This window comes from Gymnogyps californianus, chromosome 9 (assembly GCF_018139145.2).
Source record: "Gymnogyps californianus isolate 813 chromosome 9, ASM1813914v2, whole genome shotgun sequence".
NCBI lineage: Eukaryota > Metazoa > Chordata > Aves > Accipitriformes > Cathartidae > Gymnogyps > Gymnogyps californianus.
This window is the reverse complement of record NC_059479.1, coordinates 6,026,068-6,049,271: the sequence shown is the minus strand read 5'-3', so window position 1 is coordinate 6,049,271 and position 23,204 is coordinate 6,026,068.

Here is a 23,204-nt window from a genome sequence, read left to right as displayed (position 1 = left end):
TGACTATTGCGAGCAGGGAGCATGCGTAAGGTACAAACTGCAGAGAGAACCCTTGTGTAGGGAAGATGGGCTTGAGTCATTTAAATGGCTATGCCTAGGCATTTCAGCTTCTGACTTCTACATAGGAGTTCTGTCTGTCTTACGCTAACAAGCTGAAATCTTCGACTGGGAGTGAATGCTTATATCGAGTCACATTAACTTATGCAGCTATTCACTATGTAAATTGGGGCAAGTTGCTATAGTAACCTGCTACATAAAACAGCTATCCTTGCAAGCTGAACAGGCCCATCTGATGTCAAACCCCATGGTGTTTGGGATCTGCTTTGATCCCAAAGAGCCAGCGTCAGATACATGGTGAAGAGGACAATACTGCATAGCCATCCTGTTCTGTGTGTAATCAGTGAGCATTTTTTCTTTGTTCTATGAAACCCACAACCTGCTCTTTCTCTACGTGAAAAACACCAGCCACACATTTATTTTTTAAGGAATTTTTTCTCTTACATTGAAATTAATGCAAATTATAATTTGTGACAATTAACTGTGACCTTCAGTGTTTTGTAATGTGAGAATTCTTCATAGCTTTTTTCTAGTGAAGAAGGAATTATTTTGTGATTACATTAATTTCTCCATTATTGTCCTTTCATATTTGTTCAGAAGTTAGCCTACCAGTCTTCATTTTCTGGATTTGCCTTAGTCTTTTGCTGCAATAACAGAAGTCAATTTTATTTAATTTCACTAGAAAATACATTTTTTACATATTTGAGGCAGAGTGAGCAGACTGCATTAGTAGTTGAATATATACAAAAGGCTCTGGAAGGGTTAAAACCACAGCAATGCTGTTAAAGCACAAATGCTACATCATTCACACCTTGCTCTTTAAAAGGAGCAGTGTTTATAGAAAGGCTTAAGGCTTAGAGCTACAGTAGTACAAAATATAAAATAAAGCAAGCAACCAAACCACCTGATGAATTGGTACAGGGATTACCTTCATGATACTAATTTCTCTTTCCAGCCTGTATGCTTACAGCCTTTACTGTGGAGACAGAGCATTCTTGTGTTTTTCATTGAATTTGCAGTACAACCTGGGATTTGTTTCATTTTCAACCAAACTGCAAAGTTTTCTTGTTAACTCACATACAGACAAACCTGACCTCATTTGCAGAGTCCTCCCAACGATCATGTGCCTTTTCTGAAGCGTGCACATCCCGTTAGAGTCTCACTGGACAGCACCGCAGTAGGCTTGAAGAGATTTCAACAATCTCTTTAATCTTATAGGGAATACAGGCGTAGAAGGACCTTCCTCTGCTGAGGCTGGTTCTTTAAATTTATCAAGCTTCATTTTAAAATGAATGTATTCTTTGCTTTGTTGTGTATTCCTCCTCTTGCTCTCCCCTTACCCCATGAGAAGGCGGCTTCAGAATCTCACCCTTCTGGGAGTTATAAACCAGTTTCTTGTTTGTAGCCTAAATTTCTGCTTCGCTTTAATGCTGATGTGACAACACTATCAGGAGCTTTAACAGCTTCCCTCCCCCTGCAGTGGTTGCTACCACTAATATATTTGTAAATAACAGTTGCTCAGTCAATAAATAAACTTTATTGTGTATTTAAACTGATGCTTAAAGTAATTCTGGAACCCAGAATGCCAACAAATTTTAGCTTGATTTCCCAGCAACAATTTAGCTTGAGTCCTGCAGCTCTGGTGAAAGTAAGAATGTGCTTGGAGACTTACGTGCAGGCCCGTTCCCTTAAGACGGTAGGAGCTAAACTGCTCATTAGAGGGCCCGAACATGGCACTACCATTTCTTCTTTCCATTCCTACTTCTCTATCTCAGGCCTATTGTCAGCCTTTAGAAACAATCCAAGACTCCAAACAGAGTCAAGACAGAGCACTAAAATGTAAAATATAAGAAACATCACAAGAAGATGCCTGTGAAGAACTGTGACTCTTATGATTTGAACAAGACAAGGGTGACCATCAGGGTTGACTGTAGATCTCAGTATTGATAGGTAATTACTCTTTTCTTATTACGTGTGTATAATTATACATCAAAAACAAAGCTGTCTCACTGGACAAAAGTTGAGAAACTGGTAGATATTATAACTTATTCTAAATACAGAAGTTTTGAGAAAAAAGTCAAAGCACATGATCAAAAGTTACTATTTTTCTGTTGAACTGATGCAAACAAGTGTTTAAAAAGAATTTATTCATTTCATTCATAATAACATGCTGAACCCTAAAATTAATAGGTCTAGGCAAAATAACTTTCAGTTTGTAAATGTCTTCAGCAACTTGAAGACAATGACCTATTATACGTGTTTCTGGTCTTAAAAGGCTCTGTGAAAAATATTTCAGACTATACAGTTCAGTGTAACCTTTAGTAGAAAGTGGCTGTTGCCTTAGTTGCTATCGCATGTACTGTTTTTCTAATTTCTGGAAGGGATTGGAATATTACGATTCGCAGCATTAAGCTGAACATGGTTAAAGGCTGAATGAGTGACAAATGCCTCTGGAAACATTTAGAGACAGCCATCTTTTTCACAAGGACACCTGAAAGAAAACAGCTTTGAAATGAAAAAAAGAAAAACTTTAGAAGATTCACTTTTTTATCTGAAGAAATGGACTATATTTAATACAGAAAAATTCTCATCTAGTAAAAGAAACAAAAAATAATGTTTAATTGTTCCAGGACACTGTGTTTGTAATTAGTTTTATTTCACTGTATATAACAGTTCATTTATACATCATCATGTGGCTTTTTCTTTACAGTTAATACATATGATGTTCAAAGAGATGTATTTCTTGTTCAGCACGGCAAAATCTTCTAGATTCATCTAAAACAAAGGAAATTTTGTCAAATTTTTCAATCCCCTAAATTCAAAATTAGCCTGATTTCCCTTTATTTTCAATGAGATGTAATCTTCTATAGTCATAAGTCAAAGCAAGTTAGCATCTCTCAGGATCTGGATTTTAAATGATAACTGAGAATATGAGTCTTCAGGGGCCATAGATATAGAGATATATAGATAACCGTAGGTATACAGTTATGTAATCAGGTAAGAGTTTGGAGTTTAAATACATTTTAAAATACGTGGTCCTTGTAAAATTTATTTTTTTCCAGAATGATTTGTGTATAATGTGAGGCACACAGTGATATATGTGAGTTTGTTGGTTTGCTACTGATTAATTATTTTCCTTTGAAAAGAGCTTGCCTTAAGTTTCAACTTAAGGAAAATGGAGAAGACCTGGTTTGGCAGTGAGGAATTGGAATAGCTTGGAAAGCTGGTCAAAGAATTTTCTGTATGTTTTATTTACTAGCTATTATTCTTCTTTATATTTTAGTAGTGAATAACAATACTCTTTAATTGGATACATTCAGAAGGCAAAAATGAAACTTAAGACCTATTTTTATCACCTTTCAGTTAGAGTTCATTAACTAGTTTGTCTTTGGAAAAATCTTTTTATCAATTCAATTTTTAAAAGAAAATATTTACATGACAGAAAGGGACTGCTAGGTCTGATCCTTATAGTTATTAGTAATTCACACTTAACTCAATAAGATGTTTGACACTGTTGACATTAAAAGCAAAAGGATGCCTTCTTTAACTCAGGAATCCAGTCTTTCTCTGCAGACATGAAGTTGTTTAGAAGGACTGTTTCTATAGAGCCTCATAAATATTCAACTCTTATTTTTTCAGCTATACGTACAACAATAGTTTTCTGAACTGCTGCATTCTGTAAGCAAGAATATTTTTAAATTAAAACCAAATTATGTTAGACACAGATCTGCCAGCTTTAGGTAGGCATCATTCATATTATGATAGTTACAACTTAATTGTTCTCTTGGCACAGCAGGGAAGAAACAGGAAAGGCCAGCATTTCACCCTGATGGGGCTGTCTTCCTGAAGGACAGCAGAGAGATGAAAGCACACTGATATATTTGCATTAAAAATACATTTAACGAACTGTAGGAAAGAAGCAGGTAAAGAATATTTGAATACTTTCCCAACCTAATATTCATTATTTCCAACTTAAATCTCTAACATCTGATTAAATAGCACCACTGATTCCATTAAATACGTGTGTGGAATGAACACACATTTTTAACATTAGATTCCAGAAGTAGTTTTAATTAGAAAGAAGGCAAACTTCTGTATAGCATATAAAATTTTATTTTTCTTTCTTTTGTTCTCAGTTTTAATTGGATACGGTTTCTATGAAAGTTTTTGGCTGTCATGATATGTGCACAAGATATGTGATATTTGGACAAGGAAAATGTATCTTCCCACCAGTAAAGATAACCTACCTAAAAGCACGAGGTTTCTTGTAACTTTTGAATGCACTTCATGAGAAAGATCCCGTCAGGGATCTGTTTTTCCCCTTTGCAAAAAGTATTGTTTATGATATTACTAATAACCTATCTTTATTATTGCTTGTTCACAATAGTAGAAAATAGCAGTTAAATGCTATTTGTTTACATCTAATGCCAACTCACTCAAAGTTGACATTTTCTTATTTGTTACCTGTACATTTGAATTTGTTTCATTAATAACAAAATAAACATCTGAGACTGGTTTGGGGTTTTTTTACTGAAAAATGTATATAAAATTATACATAAAAAACTGTGTATAACAAACTTTACCCAAAACTTGAACAGTGCAGCTTAAGGGGCTAGATTGTACAAAAATGGGAGTATGCTTTTGTCAGCTTACTTTCCCCACTGGAATTTGCAGTTAAGCATTGAAGTGAATATAAGGAGTGAAGCAGGGAGGCATAAGAGTGTTCAGGGAGGAAAACTAAAAGAGAAAAAACAAAATAGACATAGGAGGTAAATGCTGAAATGTGTATACTTTCCTTCTGTCCATTGTTAATGATATTAACAGTAAGGTTTTGATTGTAATCTTTTCATTTTCCCTCATTAAAAAAAATGGACTTTATTCTGTATTCTGCTACATTAGTTTTATGTGGGGGTGACCTTAATACAGCTTTTGAAATCAGAAACCTCAATTCAATATGGATATCACAAAGCACAGTCTGCATCCACCTTGCGTGAAATCCTGACCCAGTGAAATCGATGGCAAAATTCCCATTGACTTCAAAGAGGGTTGGATTTCACACCCAATCTCCTCTCTCTTTTTTCTTCAGCCTCTCTGCTTTTGCTAAATGGGATCTCTTTTCCCAGACGGACCTCTTAATGTTATGCACAATGATCATTTCAACTTTCTTTTATAAAATGGTGAGAGTCTTCTAAGTAAAATTCTGTCTTCTCTTCTTTCGTTTCTTTTTAGTACAGTACTGACTTCCTCCATAGTAAGGCCAGAGTGCCATCCCCTGATCTGTTGTCTTAACAGCATTTTGTCTCATTTTTTTTACTCACAATTTAACAAGGCACGGTTTTCAGAAGTTCACGTTTTAAATGTCATTTGGCTGTATATCAAGGGAGCACAAGTTTTAAATAAGAACTATGTTCCACGATGAATGTTTATATCCACATATAGTCAATTACATAAACAGCTAAACTGCAATGTGTTTTAAAACAAATTTCCACCTTACTCATAACCTCAACTCTGCTATATTTTAATCACGTCATGTTACCTTCTTTGTACTTCGAGAAATAAACTAAAATTCTTTATGTTTATATACTTCAAAGCATCTGACCACTAGTTTTATTTTTGGCATTCCATTTAGAAGCTGAATTCCCCATTCTTGATTCACTTAAGTTTTTTCCATGAAGACCACCACCATATTTGCAGGCATGGTTGTTCCTTAATCAACAGATAGAAAGATCTATTTGCTGCATATCTAATGTTTTATCTAAATGTTATGCCTTGTCCCTAAACATTATAAGTGCATTCATATTTCTTTAAGGATTACCCCTTTCCTTAAAAATAGCTACTGAATAAGGCTAAGCCATTAATTAGGAATACAGACATTTTCTTTGCAGTGGTTGCTGAGTAGTTACAGCTTTTATGTTCTGTAAATAAGGTAAAATCTTTTTATAACTTGTTACGTTATGAACTATACTTGTGATTATAGTATTAATCATAGAGAAATGAAGCATAGACTAAGCCCTCAAGTGTTTGGAAGTTTTTAATGTCATCCAAAATAAGAAATTTTCCATAGGTTTGAATGGCTTACTCTTGCCTGTTCATCTAAAGCTAGTAAGTCTAAAACTTTCCCTTTTGTACTGAGTTTTTTTGCATCAGAAGTGCACTTACTAAATAGCTTAAGAAAATATGTAGATAACTCAGATAGTAATTTGAATGCATTTATGGAAGACTGACTTTAACTATAATGGGAGTAGATGCTGAACCCTATTATGTAAAACATGCTGGCTACTGTATGGACATGAAGCTCTTAATCACACTGCTGACAATAGTCCCAAGCTCATCTTTCTGAAATGCTTCCTTTCTGCTAGCTTTTAAACTTCCTTGAGTTATAGGCAAAAACCTCTTATAATGTACCTCTAATAGCAGCATCTTGTTTTGTCTTTTGGCTCTGCTTAACCCCGATTTGTCGTTTTTTTCCCTCATTAATTTGTCTCTTTTTTTTTTCATTTACTAGCTGTATATGAAGATGAAGTGTCTCATTTACTATTATTTTCTCCATTCCTTTTTGTGCTCCCTTCACTTATTTTCAGGCATCTGTATGTCCTTTCCTCCTCATTTATTATTTCTTTCCTACTAATGCAATGAAAGCAATCTGCCAAATGTTTTTTAACATCAATCCCCCCAAATGTTAACAATCACAATTTATACCCTTTGCAGCTATCCAATATAAAAATCTGTGCCACAGGCCTGATTGTTAAAAATTCAGAATGTAGCCAGACTGTACATAAACCAGTAATGTTCTTAAAACATCACAGATAAAACAGTACAGTTCTTTAAAGTTATAATTTATTTTTAAATTATAAGGTATAAATATGTTCCTGCAGTTATAATATCTAACTAATTTGCAGTTGTATTTTGTGTCTGGCATAGCACCAGCTGCTTCTCACTGATGGAGTCAGGAATCGTGATTGAGATAAAGACATTTAATAACAAAAGAATAAAAAAATATAATATAATAATAATTTGACATCTTTTCAGAATAGTTTATTTTTTTTTTTTATATTATTTTGGTATGGTTTTCATGTCGCCCTACAGCTTTGCTGGCTGGCACGAGCTAAAATTTACTTATCATCCCAATAACACTGTGTTATCAATTCTATTCAACACAGCACTATAATAGAAAAATTAACTCTGTTAGCGAAACAGTCTGATACTTTTTTTTTTTTTTTTTTTTTTTTTTTTTTTTTTTTTTTTTTTTTTTTTAATTAGTATACTTTAAAATCATACATAGCTTTTAATGAAAGGTCTACAACAGATGGGCATACAGAAGCATGCAACTATGATGCAAAAACAATTCAACTTATTGAAAGCAATTCATGCATTAGACTGGTTAGTAAAACAACTCATGGCAAAGGTTGTACAACTTTTTATTTTTAAATACAGGACAATTTTTGAAAATTCTTTTTCTAATGTGTGGTAGTTTTGCTGTTAGTTCTATTACTTAACTCTCAGACTACTTTCTGGTTCACTTACCTGAAAAACCAAAACTGGTCTCAGTGTACTAACCTCTCAGAGTTTCTGCATCTTTTTTTTTTCTACCTTATTGCCAATAGTATCCTTGAAGTTCAACAGTATCCCCTCCTGTGAAAAGATTTGCCAAGGCAAGAGTTTGTGTGCACTTCTATGCCAGGTTGTTAAATAAGAACTTGGATTGTCTGATATTACTTGGATGTTATAAAGCTGTGATGGAAAGACTAGTATTAATTTACTACGTGCTTTTTCTCTGCCATTGTGGGAATACTTTCTGTCAAATAATTTGTGAAACACAGCCTTCCTTTTCTAGGATTGTCTTCTGGTATTTAGTTGAATTGGTGACATATACTGTTCGGTCCCTCCCTTTCCCAGCTATCCCCCATTATAACACCTTTACATCTGTCACTGGAGACATTCTGCAAATGGATGTTAGTTTCTACATTGTTTGACTTCCCTCATGGTGAAAACAGCTTTCCTTACACATACTTGGAATTTCCTGTGTTGCAAATTGTGTCCATTGTCTCCATCCTATCACCATTCATCTTCAAGAGAAGTTTGGCTTCATCTTTTCTCTGCCCTCCCACCACACAGTTGTAGATAGCAATATGATCTCTCCATGTTCTTGTCTGAAGGCTGAACATACTCACCTTCCCTGGTGCTCCAGCCCCCTGACCACCCAGTGGTGTATGTTGGACCCGCTCCAGTATGTCTATGTCTGTCTTCTACTGAGGAGACCAAAACTGGACACACAACTACCAAATAAGAGGCAACAGTCATGTCCCTCAACCTGCTGGCTGCACTCTTGCTAAGATAGCCCAGGATGTGTTCGGTTGTCTCTGCCACAAAGACAGGTTGCTGTCTCATGTTTGACTTGTTCACCAGGATCTCCAGGTCTTTTTCTGCAAAGCTGCTTTCTGTCCTGCTGGCCCCAATCAGTGCTGCTGTGTGGGGTTATTCTGTTCCAGGTGCTGAACTTGCATTTGCCTTTGTTGAATTTCCTGGGATTTTTGTCAGCCCATTTCTCCAGCCTGTCAAGGTTACTCTGAATAACAGCTCAGCCTTCCAGCATATCAGCTACTCCCCCTAGCTTGCTATCATGCAAATTTTCTTAGTGTGCACTCTGTCCCCTATTATAGGTCATTAATCAACACATTTACCTCTATTGATGACAGTATTTGACACCTGAGGAAAGACACTAGTTACCGGCCACCAGCTGGACTTTGAACTCCCAATCACAACCCAACAGTTGAGCCAATTTTCCTTCTAACTTACCACCCACTTAGTTTGTATCTTACCAGTTTGGCTATAAAAATACTGTGAGTAGCAGGATCAAAGGCCTTGCTAAAATTGCAAATTATATCAACATCAACTGATGTTGGGCCTACAGAGCCTGTCATCTTTTTGCGACAAACAGTCGTCAGGCATAACCCAGCTTTGGAAAGTCTTCCAGAAGGATTTGCTCCATAGCTCTTTTAGGGACAAAGGTAAAGCTCATCAGCTTCTAAAGAAAGCTTCATCTATATCATCTTTTTGATCAGCTGGTCTGTAGCAGCTGCCTACCACAGCATTACCTGTGCGGATCCCTTATCTTCTCCTGCAAGCTCTCCCCTGGCCCATCAGCTGCCCCAGGATGAAGCTGTGTGTGTTTCAGCCACTCCTCTGCACAGAACATAACCCTTTCTCCACACCTTCCCAGCTCTTTCCTGAAGAGCCTCTATCTATTTTTTGAAGTTTGATTTATGTAGGTAAGGTATGATTTTGACTGTTGCACAAGAAAAAACATGGTCTTTGCACTTCATGTTGAGTGTGGGAATGGGAAATACAGGAATCTTTGTTTTAATAACATTGTCTCACACCGTGCCTGTGTCATCAGCAACTACAAAGAACTACTCCATAAGAGATACTTTCGCTAAAAATTTGGGTGCAGGTAGGAAATAGAAGCAATAAATCTGGGGCTTATAAACAAAGATGTTATAGAAGAATAGTCTTAATATTGCCTGTGACAGATAAACAGAGTTTGAAGAATGCTTGAATTAGTACAAACTACCCATACCTTCTATTTATATTTTCTTTTTATCTTTGAAATCATATACTCTTCTAAAATTGTCACAGACACATGCAGAATCATAGCTAGCAGTTAGGTAAGACTTTCTGACAACATTAGCCTTTTTTTTCATTTTAACGATTCTCTTGGATTAAACAAATGATATCTTCTGGTAAGATAATGGTAAAGTGCTATGTATTCCTTCAGCAGGATTTTCAGCTTTTTTCCGTTTTGGTTTTAAAAGCTACCTAGTTGTCATGGTTTAACCCCAGCCAGCAACTAAGCACCACGCAGCCGCTCGCTCACTCATCCCCCTGCCCCGGTGGGATGGAGAGGAGAATTGGGAAAAAAAGTAAAGCTCGTGGGTTGAGATAAGAACAGTTTAATAATTGAAATAACATATTATTATAATAATAATTGTAATGAAAAGGGAGATAACTAAAAGAGAGAGAAATGAAACCCAAGAAAGACAAGTGACGCACAATGCAATTGCTCACCACCCGCTGACCGATGCCCAGCCAGTCCCTGAGCAGCGATCAGCCCCTCCCGGCCAACTCCCCTCAGTTTATATACCGAGCATGACATCCTATGGTATGGAATATCCCTTTGGCTAGTTAGGGTCAGCTGTCCTGACTATGCTCCCTCCCGGCTTCTTGTGCCCCTCCTTGCTGGAAGAGCACGGGAAACCAAAAAGTCCTTGGCTTAAGAGAAGTGCTACTTAGCAACAACTAAAACATCAGCGTGTTATCAACATTATTCTCACACTAAATCCAAAACACAGCACTATACCAGCTACTAGGAAGAAAATTAACTATCCCAGCCGAAACCAGGACAATAGTAACACTGTAATAATTTATTAAGTAGTGAATGGAATAGCTTACAAGTTTTTGCAATGGCATTTTTAAGTTCTGTATGAAAGTTGCGTTCTAGGGAATGGAAAGGATTTGTGAGTATTTCGTCCAACTGCCTTTGTTTTTCTACCAATATGAATAGTTGAATGTATTCACCCATTTCTGCTCTTCTTGAAACATCTGATCCTGTGCAAAGGGATTTTTTTTTTGTAGTCAAAAGAAGTTATGTGGGACTCAAAGGCTGAATGGGACTGTTCAGAATAACTACTGAACTGTAGTCAGTCATAACAGTAGAAAAGGAGTCTGAAATTTTCTATCTTAAATACATTTTGACTGTCATTTAAAGCAAACTAAATTGAAATCATGCTACTTAATATTTACCATACTTATCTTTGTATGATTTTTTTTTTTAAGATATTTTGGGCCTATTAGTGCAAAATTACTAGTAATTGTGTTAGAAGTATAAGATTCATAAATACCTTCATAATAAATTCCATCAAAGATTGCTTTCTAAAATAATTATATATGCAGCCTGGTCATACCGTAATCACTGCTGTCTCTCTTTAAAACTAAATTACTTTTTCTTAGCTGTAAGAAGTCACACACTCTAGAAAAATTCTTAGGTAAGAACAAAAATTTACAGATTTATGATCTCACAATGAACAACTCTAAAGTGTATCTGGCATGATGATTAAAGATAATGCTTTTGTACTTCATAAAATTTCAGTATTAGACAATAAAAGATTCTAAAATTAGATACAAGAGTTTCTAGGAATTCAGACTAGCTAGATTTAACTAGAACGCTATTTATTTCTATTATGCATGTAGGAAAAAGTTAAAGAAGTTGACCTTCCACTACCTAGCATGAAAGCATTTACAACTCCATTAAATTGAGAATGTATGTTTCAATTAGTCTGTGTCTTCCTCTGAGACATTTAATTTTGCCAGCATTTACTTTAGTTGGAAATAAAAAGAATTATATCAGTAAACTGGAAACATGAGTTAATGTGTCAGGATTATGAAACATCATGTTTTCTGATTTTTGAATTTTTAATGGGTGAGACTCTGCTGCAGCTCTGAAGCATGGCACAGAGCAAGGATTGCAGGATAGAAAGTATCCTTATAAAAACTGTCCTTAGTCACTGGCATTATAGATATATGCATCCATTTTAAAAATTCTCATGTTTTTCTTTTTGAAGATTTACTAGTAATAAATGGAAGTTGGCCACTATTTTATCAGCTTACTAGTGTTCCAAATTTCTATTTTCTTGCTTTCAAAATACATAAAATATGCCGTTATGAAACATTTAACTTATTGGGCTTATTATTAGTTTTTAAGTAGTAAAAAAAAGAGGTTTCCATTTACATGTATTGTGACTTAAGAATACCGGAATGAACTGAATGAAAAATACTAGCTCCATGGAAATTTTTTTTCTTCTTTTCCTGCAAACATAGTAAAGCATTGGGACAAATTAAGAATTAAACCATATAATCAAATTCAGATTAGCTTTGGATACTGGTGCACTGCTGTTCGGTGAGAAAACAGTTTTCCCAGTTGTCTAAAGGATAGGATGATATAATTTAAAATCAAAGTACTGTCAATCACATTTGCTTACAATCTGGTAGCGAAATTGAAGTTGCCACAATATCTGACAGAAACTCTTTGATGTTTTGTAGAAAACTATTTTGATATTAAAAGTTTGTATTGATTTCTCAAATTCATATTAGCATTTCAATTTAAAGTCTGTCATGGTGTGAAAATTATGCATAAAACCGACAATGGCTGGAAGGATTAGCAGAGTCAAGTGGAGAGAAAGAGTCTTTTAATGTGCTACATGGACAGGCTTGATAGTCTTCCACAACATTTCCCTCTTGACCAAGTCTATAATCCTCTTCCAGAGCTTGACTCAAGTGAAATGCAAGGAGCTTCAAGTCTTCATCTGCTGTCCTCAGGGAAGGTATTTTTTCTGTTTCATTGTTTCCCTCAAAAAAGAAAGATGAAGAGGAAGTGAGGAATGACAAAAAAAAGGAGGCCAAATGACTTCAAAGGTCAAACAAAAAAAGAAAGTCAAAGATCCTCCTGTGAAGCTTTTTGAAGTTAATCAGAAAGTTGGTTTGACATCTGCAACAGTTTCTCTGACATTTAGATAAGCTTTTCACTTATATGTTAAGTGAGTAAGTTCTGGTTTATTTTATAACATTCCATATGTTTGTAGTCTGAACACATTTTGAACAGTGTCATTAATGACTATTTTTCTCTTAGTCTTTCAGCAGTTAGTCAAATCATGTTTTTTAAAAAAGGGTTAAAAGTGACTTTTCAAATACTTAAATATAACATCTACTTAACAGGCTGTATTAGGTGGTTTAAAATTCTTTGATAAAACCTAGGTTATAAGCTTTTATGGCAATCAAGTAGCTACATTTTTCATAGCTAAATAACATCAGTCAGATGTGTTGCAGGCTATAGCGTGTGTAGAGTAGAACATAAGCTAGATAAAATTTATCTGTGTTATTTTGATATCATTTTGAAATACAACCTAACTTAAGGCTTTTATCAATGAAGATTACCCTACTGACTTCCGTGAACGAAGAGATGTATTCTGATACTATTTGTATAGTTTAAGTGAAATATACTTACAGGACTTCCAGTTTTAGGGTCTGGAATACTGATTTCTGCTGAATGGAATGATCTTGCTACAAAACATGTGTCCTGCTAATGGAACCTTCTTGGTATTAATTTCTAGCTGAAGAATGTGTATTGATTTATCCATTGATCATATCTTTAAAAAAAAAAAAGAGAAAGATAATATAGTTTATCCATACCTTGAGTTCAAATTTCTAGTCAGCAATCACATAAGTTCTAAAGTAAATTTTAATTTTAAAATATTTGCTTATTATTTTGTTCAATTTACTCTTTCCTGTATTTGCAATTAAAGAAAGACAGGTATTGTGTGGACAAACTGAGATCCAGTGGGTCAACCTGCAGTAGATCATGGTGACACTGAATGACCGAGATCCATGAGATAAGGACAGCATTTTCTGTATTTTACTGAGTTCCTTAGGTTTGAATGTGGAATTTGCTAGGAAAGCTTAAAATTAAGACAATGACACAGAAATCATTATTATGCAGGTAAAAAGGAAGTCAGTGCTCTCAAACAAGAAACACTGGAGTAAAGCATGTACTTCTACAGAGTAAAGCAGCCTGGTTTTCTGATTACCTGTGATTTTCTGATTTTTGGTATCTCAGTTCCTCTATAAGCTTCCAGAAATCTTGGATTTCTGAAAAGATGCACATTTTCTACTGTTAGTTTAGTCTGGTTGTTTTTCATCTTTACATTCCAAGAGCTGATTATTAAATCTCCCAGAAGTTCTGTTTCGGAAAAGAAAAATGTATTCTGAGTTATCTGGTGACAACCTGGTGAAGATAACATATTATTCTTACATAAATTGACCTTTAGGTATTTCTTAATGTGCTTAGTCTTTTGCAAAAATGTTATTTTACAAAAACTGTTGATGTTTATTCTCTTAAATTGAGTTTAATTACCACATAAATTTTTCAGTTAACAGAGGAAACTGTTTCTATTTATCTGTATACATTGCTCTCTGTAGCCAATTAACATCCTGAATCTGGGGCTCTAGTTAAGCAAGGGCATTCTACAGGGTCATCCCCTCACATCATACCAAGATCTCCTGCCCAGATACAACTTCAACAAAAACACACAACAATGTTGTTAAACAAAAGCTAATTATCAGAAGTGAAAAATGAGTTGCCTACAGCACACTATGTTTTGAAGTAGTCATTTAACAAAAGGAAATTATGCAGATTTCCAGTGATTATGAAAATACCATTTCACTAGCATTATATGCTCTCAGAATCCCCCAAAATCTGATGCCAATGCAAATACGTGAGTGAAAAATAAGGAAATTTTCTGAGAGTAGCTCCTGTAGACCTCATACGGTATACATTTCAGTTGATAAAATCTATGCATGATTGAATAATACAGTTAGAAATTGGGGAAAAGCAAATGAATTTGCATTTATGATTTTTCCTTTCCCTGTCTTTTTATGGTATGGGAATGCCAAAATTCTTTATTCTATTCTTTGCTCCACTCTGGCTTCTCAGCATTATTTCCAAAGTGGAAGACAAAACAACATCTAAATCAACCTTCTAACAACTGCATGATTCTGCAGATGCTTTTGAACTAAACTTAATATAGCTATATGCCTCTAATTTTGGAGGTCATTTAGCTCACAAAGAAGTATTTGTTCAAGCTATGTACTATTTCCCATCTTACAACATGCAAGCTACCACAAAACAATCACAAACTTTCTCATGGGTCCCGTGTGACTAAATCATTAAAGCTCCTTCTATCTGTAAAAACTTTATGAGTATAGTTGCTTGCAACATCTGGATACAAGAAAAGAGATAAGATTCTTTTGTCATCTTTTGTCCCTTTTGAGCATCTAACCAGAAGGGGATTTTTTAACATAACTTCACAGCATAAAGCATTTCATTTTCAGCACTGTCCTGAAGGATAGATTTGTGACAGAGCAGAGACATACATTTTTATTAGTTAAAGTGATGTATGTCTGTAGCGGAAGCTACTGGAAATCTCCAAGGTCGAAATTCTTCTTCATGTATCCAGTTATGTGAAAGAAGAATTTGGTTTACTCTATTGTACACTGTTCCAGCCCTGAAAAAATAGAATAGCTATTGCAAATGAGGACACAACTTACCTTCCTATAAAAAGCACAATCGTATGTAAATGTCATAAGCTAATTTTTTAAAAGTTATATTACTTGATACTGCAATTATAAATACCTTTCTAAAAATGGCTTGAAGGATATTGTAGTTCTTAATCATTTGAACACAGAAGGAAGTCTACTGTAGTCACCTGGGGCACCAGGAGAAAAATCTCTACTACAAAGTTCTCTTTCTTTTTGGTATTGTATATCTAATTGTCTATCTAAATTGCAATAAGGACCTCAAAGCGTAGGTTACACTTATTTCCAGTTAATAACATTTGAAGATAAGAGAACATTTTCCCCTCAGTGCTCCGCAAAAACAAAACTCAAACTGAAATTGTTCTTTTAAAATGAATGCAGTTAAATGAGATTTTCCAAAGGGTAAAGCAGCATATTTATGATAATACATGCAAAACAAATCACTTGCCTGTGATTTAATTGGTACATTCACGAAACAGTTTCCTTCAAACCATTTGTTACACAGTTATTTTAGCCTTGTGTCCTAAGGAAACAGTTTTTGTGTGATAGCGCTCTCTGTCTGGTCTCCCTTGCTCCCTTCAGTAAATGTTGAATCTCTTGGCCAATTTCAACCAGATCTGACACAAGGACAGAAGTCTCCAAGATAATTAAGTTCCTACAAATTTCATGACAAGTAGTGTATAGGGGATGGGGGGACAACTTGGAGTAATACTCCACTGAGAAACACCACAAAACAATTTCTGGTTTTATCCACTCAGTGCCTCTAGCAGGCACACTGGTATATAAAGACTATATGAGGTGCTGCAAATAAAATGAGGGGCTCTATGGGGTATAGACAGAGCTGAATCAAAACAGAAGGGCCATAGAATGTATTGATGATGAAGAGATGGGCAATAACTGTTTTACAGTGGGCATGAAGAAAACAATAATCTACCAAACAGGCTACTTGAATTCTTCCAATGACTTAAGATTTGTTAACAATTTTCAGACAATTGGAGTTGGCGGCTAAAAGAAAATAGAAAACTTGCTATTTTCAGAAGGCAGGGCTTAGTAGCAGACTGAAAGTAATTTCACAGTTAAGATGATAAAGCTGTATATTTGAGATGGAAAATACCAGGAGGCAAAAAATCCTCAAATATTTGTTTGAATATAATAGGTTATTTCACCAGTGTGTGTCCTTATTATGCTCAATTAAGAAAAGGAAAATAATTTTTTTTTATGTTCTGTAACCTAAACATTAAATGAAAGAAAAATTCCCTTCCCTGTATGTATAAATTAAGTACATTTTTTGCAACAATTTGTACCAAAATCTTCATAGCCTGAAGTAGTCGCAACATTTTTAATGGAAGTGCTATTTGTGACAAAAGGCAATTTTGGAGAGTTCACAACTTTCTGCGGGAATGTGGCCATTTTGATGAAATCTCATTCTGGAAAGAAGCATTTAAATCCTTTAAAATAAAACTATTTCTTCTTTTACTTTTAAGAGACAATTAGATAAATGCAGTTTCTATAATTAATACTGTACAGTAAAAATGTGGACTAAGTCATTTCAACTATGTTGAAGTAAAAAAAATTTGCTGTGTTAAAAGAAATGTTTTGAGATTTTTTAATGTATGAAATATTTTATATCATGTATCATAATATGTCTTATATACAGTCTATCATATATGTTATGTGTCGTAATTACCAATGAAATGGTAATACTAAGATTTGTGCAGTACTACTGTTGTACTAAACTTTATTCAGCATAATTTATAAGCTTTGATGCATTTAATTTGCAGTATGATTAATAAGATACCAATGTAGAAATTCAAATGAAATGCATTGAAATTAATGTTTAAGTTAATAATCTAGGTTTATATTTCACATTTACCAACAGCAATGAAATAAATATTTCTCAGATCTCTGAGTATAGAATGAGTGATTACAAGTAGGGGTACGATAAGTGAAGAACTATTTTAATTCTAGTAAGTCTAATTCAAAAGCAAAGAATTTTTTTAACCACTCAGTTTAAAAACTGTAAGGTATTATAGAATGTTACAATTTTGGTCTATTAAATGTGTCATTCGGTATTCAGTTATAAAGAGCATATGTTTCTTGACTGTTTTTTCTCCCAGAAAGAGATGTATGGTAATGATAAATATGTATATGTTTTCATGGTGTAGGCAAGTAAAACTATACAAAGTCACATGGTCCATTCAAAAAAAAAAACCAAAACACCAAACAAAACTTTCCTTAAAATATAAGCAGCTTCTGCAAAGTGTTCACCAAAAGGTGTACGTGGAAGATAATTTTTTTCAATGCAGTTTGAAGTTATATGAACCTGTATGAACAAAATAACTATCAAGCCCTACAAGCAGACATCCCCAAGTTTTTATTTATGTATTAAAATTCATACTCTTTGGCCTTCTCCTGGCAGAATATTAATTATGCAGCCACTTACTTATCTCCAGTAAGTTTTGCAGATTAATGCAGTCTTGCCTTGTGTTTCCCTTATTCCTTCCTTTCACTTTGTCAGTATTCAGTGCAGAAAGTATAACAGAAAGTTGTATTTGAAGTTAAAAACAAAACAAAACAAAAAAACCCCAAGCCTCTGGCTAACTATAAAGAACCAACTAGAATCAAGATTAAAGATAAAAGTGGCAAAAAATGCATACAACTATTCTAAACCTCTAGGCGTCGTGAAAGATAGAACATGAAATGTTTATATAGATAAGGGAGCCCTAATGAAAGAACAGAAGTTTGATCACTACTGAATTTTATCATGACATTGTCTGGAATAAGAACTGAAGATCAAGAAATATGACAGCCTTTCAGCAGATAGGTAGTCTTACAGAGTTGTCTCCTTTATTAATCAGCAAACAATACACTGGCAAAAGGCAAAAAGGAATTGTGTCATAGTAGCTGAACCAGATATGTTAAATTGGATAGAAGTTTGGGAGTGTCTTCGGAGTGATTCAACTAGGGAAAAAGCAGGCAGACTCAGGAAATATACTTCATTAAATAAAATCATAAAAATACTTCAACATTGCAGACTTCTTGAACAAACATAAATTGGGCAGAAAGATGATGTTTGTTCTTTAAACATGCAAGGGAGGTAATAGCAAAATAGTAAGCGTTTAATGTAAATCAATATCGTTAGAATAAAGCAATAGTAAAAGCCATAATAAGAGGATGTAAACTTTTGAGAAGCGGTAAATTTCTAATTTCAATGCTTGTATTATATCTTTTGAATAGGAATTTCTTCATGTTGTGGTTAAGTTTAGCCTTCCACTGACTCAGTGGGAGCTAAAAATAATAGATTTTTTGGTGACCTATGTAAAATTCTGAAATCTGTTGTTTGGATTCAAGAATCTACAGGAAATTGCCTAAGATGTCACTAGAATACATACGTATGCTTTATAGGGCCAAATCCTACAGTTTAACAATTTTTATAAAAACAGAGGTTGCTGCAAGCCATTTAACAAAGGAGGCATCTTAGTAATTGAGGCTGCAGTAACTGAATCATTTAAAGATCACAGTTGTATCTGTAGCTGAAGAAATATTTCTATTCTAGAGTAATGATGAGATGCAGAAATATGTGGGAGTCTATGAACTGTACAGTAATGACAAAAGTTTTGACTGGGTCACCTAATTGTTTAAAGAAAGAAAGAAAAATAGATGGCTTCTTGTATTCAGTATTTAAAAAAAAATCATTTATTGCCAACTAATTTTTTTAAATCCTGTTTTAAATTAAAAGCCTCACAAATTAGCATTTTCTACTCTGGTATGTTATAGTCTACCTGTACCAAGAAAAGTAGATCTCCCACGCAGCATATTATTCTGGATTTTGGCAAGATATTGATAAAAATATTTTAAATGTTTGAGGGAAAACATTTAAATCTATATTATAGTTTCAAAATAATTATTAGAATTGCACATATCCTCCCAATGTTCAAATTAAAAGTTTCTCTTCCAGATATTTAAGTATGTAACCTTTTTTTAATGATCTCTAACTAAAAGGGCAGCAGACCTTATAAGACTTCTTGCTTTAGAATGCTACATTTGCTTTCCTTTGTCTGCATTTTGGATAGACTACTGAAGAATTTTTTTTTCCTTAATAAGGCAAATTGAGCTCCTCTAAGCTTTGAATTGCAAGAAAAAATATGCTGAAGTGTAATCTTAGCTGTATCCACGGAAACCAGTTGCTTCACTGGAGTATATTCTGTATTCCATTCAATAGACTTGTGTACCATAAAAGAAAAAAAAGAAAACGGGTTTGGACTGAATCATTATCCTCAAGAAAGCATAAAGTCTAAGGTTACCGTAAAGGTGTTTGTTGTTAAAAAGTATTCAGCCTAACAGTCCTTCATGAGTTTACTCTGGATATCTAATCAAGGTGTCCTCTGGCCCATTTAGACTGAACAGTTTTACTGTGGGTCTAAACCAACTTCTAATAAATAGTAGAGACCATGGGACTCCAAATCACACTTGTGCAGTATTGAGGAAATTTTCTCTGAGACTTCATCAGCATCTCTGTTGGAAACTGCTGGATGAAAGCTCTAATCCTAATTCATAATTGTTGTTGTTGTTTGGGTGGGTGTTGATGCCTATATTTTAAAGGGTATGATTCAGCGAAAGAATTCACACATTTCTGCAGAGCCTTAGTGTATATCTCTCTTCTGTATATGGAACAGTGAGGAAAGTGAAAACTATTTTCCATAAATTACTGCCCACTCTGAAAAACTGAAATGCTTTGTTAAAAACTGTCTAATATTGTTGTCCTCCTTTTTCTATCTATGTAAGAAAGCACTTGCAAAGTATAACGAAAACTTTCTGAAAGTGTGAAGTGTATTGGTGCCAAGAGAATGGAAAAGAGACTGTCTCTGAAGAAGCTGAAACTGAAAGTTTCAGAAGGACTTGCTTGCTGGGGAGGGCAGCAGTCTGTGCACCAACAGTGGCAGGTGGAGAGAAATGCCTGAACTGCTGGAAGGGTTGCTTAACAACTGGACAATTAAAATTGGCAAGCTCAGAATAGGGGCTGAAAAAATTCACCCTTGAATTCCTTCAGAATCTTTGGAATTATCCAGCTTTGCCTGACTTTCCCTGATATCTTTGTAAAACGAAAAGCAAGAAAAAGAAAGAAAAAACTATTCTCCATACATCTGGAACAATTTTATTTAATGGTTCCTTTTTATGTCTTTGTGAAAGAGGTAGCATTAAAGAAAAGCAATTACTATACTGAATAGTTTGTAATGTTATAAAAACACAAGGCATAGAACAAGTAGGAGGACGTTACAGGACAATTACCCTGAGTACTCTGTTAAGAACATCATGCCCTTCTTTAATTAGATAGTGGTCCTGGCATAAATGGCAAATGGGGCCTGGGGTTTTGTGCGGGATGAGGTAAATTAGAAAATTAGGAGCTAAGAGATCGAGGTTAAGTTTTGGGTTGTTGTTTTTTAAGTGACAGAAAAAAATGATCCAGTATCATTCCTGCTGATGAAGTGTTACCTAGTTGGTATAACCTGATTCAGGTTCATGGTGACTAAAAATGGATGCAATTCATTCCTGTACTGTTTTGAACCTTCAAAATATTATACTGCTATCAACTTAATACCTCATTTATGCATAGTTATAATAGCAAACTACATTTCTATAATTTTGTTCCTCTGAATGTATCACTGAAATGTAGACATCCATCTTTGTAAAGCCTTACAGTAGTCTACCACTTTGACTTTCTAAAGCAGTCTTTGCAGACAGCTCTCAAAGGAGCTGATAACATTTTAAAGCATGTTTTTTGGCGCATGAGTTCAGAAAGACCTGACTGTACTGTGAAATGGGATTTCACAACTCCTTGACCAAGTCTGTTAGTGAATGTTAGTAAAACTCTTAGGATTCATTTTCAGAGGCTGAATAGTGAATAAGCTTGACTAGAGAAACCTTTTAGTTTTCAGAACTTTGAAAAACTAAGGTTATACAACCTGTCTCGTACTGAGCATCTTACAATCAACAGTCACTTCAGAAAACAGAAATCTTGACTATGTCTCAATTTCTGTTCATGTAGGTTGTTGCTACTATCTAGAATAAGGACTTGTTTTGTATGTTTTAACAGACGTCGTGATATTCCTGTAGCAGAATTCTAGTGTTTAGAGAAATGACATTTTAAAAAAAATTTATAATTAACAAGGATTTCCAAATAATTTTTCAGATAATATTCTCATTTTATTAATTGATTGTATGTTTCAAAAAGGAAATAATTTTGGTATGATTTTCTTTTGCTACTTGGTCTACATTCAGTTTCAACAGATCAATGCCTCTATTTCAAGCCACTATTAATGTTCTCACTCTGATGTGGTTTAACTTCCTAAGGTTTCTGATGTGGCTGCATGTGATGTCTATAAAGGATTCCTTTTGAACATTTTTGTGTCCATTCATTTCAAAGAGAAACAGCAGTAGCATTTATTTCATCAATTAGGGATTAATATTGACTGAAATCAAGAAAGGTGTTTTTTAAAAAATACATCAAACATTTGACTTCTTTTAAAACAGTATTACAATTTTCACAGAACTCTTTAACCATGTTATCATTCCAGTGGCTTTTGTCTTCTCTTTTATTATTAACTAAATACTTTTGATTAGTGCCTCTGTGATTTTTACACTGAAATAAAATATTTGTTTGATCAGTGTATAAATTAAGTAACTAAAAACGGCTATTTCTTAGAGGAAATGTACAAAGCACTTAAATTTACAGTCTACTGTTCATACAGTAGTCAAACAATTTAGGCAGAATTCAAAGATATGTGTGTCCTGATTAGTATCTGCAATCAAATAAGTCAATCTATTAGCCGTGTTATTCAGTATATTTCAGTATCTGAGCGCTGTGTGACATCTCTACATTATCTAGGGAGCTCTTATCACTTAGAAAAGTTTTTCCCAACTACTTAAAGTCCTTTACAAAAACCCAAACCATAAACTCTTTGAAGGGTCTATGGCAGGAATTGGAGTAAGGACTGGTTTCGGAAGATTTTAAGAGTAGAAACTAGGGGACAGCAGCTTCTTTTTAAGTATTAATGGATAGATTTGCAGACGAAGTAAACCTAAAATAGGGAGCAAAATGAAACCAAACCTTTTTCATTGCATTTCTTATGTTCCTGAAGGAATGGAATGCACTATCATGGTTTGTTCCATTTCATCTCAAGTCATTTACAGTGCTGACATAAAACATAGATTGTCAAAGCTGCATTATACAGTTTTATAACTATGTAAAATTCATTCTGCAATTCAAGTCAGATAATCACCCCTGAGGATTGTAAGTTTGCATAAAGCAACACTACAGGTTTTCTGTAACTACTAAAATGCAGCTTTGAATGTTAAAAAATGTTATTTCAGCACTTTTTCCAATTAGGCATCTGTTTAATACCAGCCAAACAGGTCTTTCTCTGAGAGTGTGTGGTAGCAATGCTGCTGTCACATTCCTGCCCCACATAATCAAAGCAATCGTCCAGTTCTTCCTATGTGATCTGTGACAACAGTTGCTCCTTACATCTTTCCTTTTGTGGCACTGAGCTGGCACAGTATTGGTGAGCGAGAGAATCACAAAAGGAAACCGTGTAATACTGTAAAGGGGCGAGTTATGCTTTATTACACCTGACTCCAGGAGTGATGTGTTCTCTCTTTATAGAAAGACACGTGGAATGCTTACAGAAATAAAAAGAAGAATTGTGTATAGATTGAGAAAAGCAGAAACAGGAGCTCTGTTGGTTCAGCCGGATACTTGCTAGTGCTACAGAACTGAGAGCTAAGCTGCAGGTGGCAATGCTTGCTGGATCAGTCAGCACTGGATCTCCAGTGAAAGCGATGACGCTTTAAACATCGAAGTTAAGAGTAAGTGCAAAGTACTGAAGTCATTGCACTTGGGGATAGCTCCTTATGTTCAATTCACATGTTTCTAACAATGTATCTTGGACCAATAATGATTGTAGTTAGACCAGTATAGTCTAGAGACACTTTTTGATTTTAAG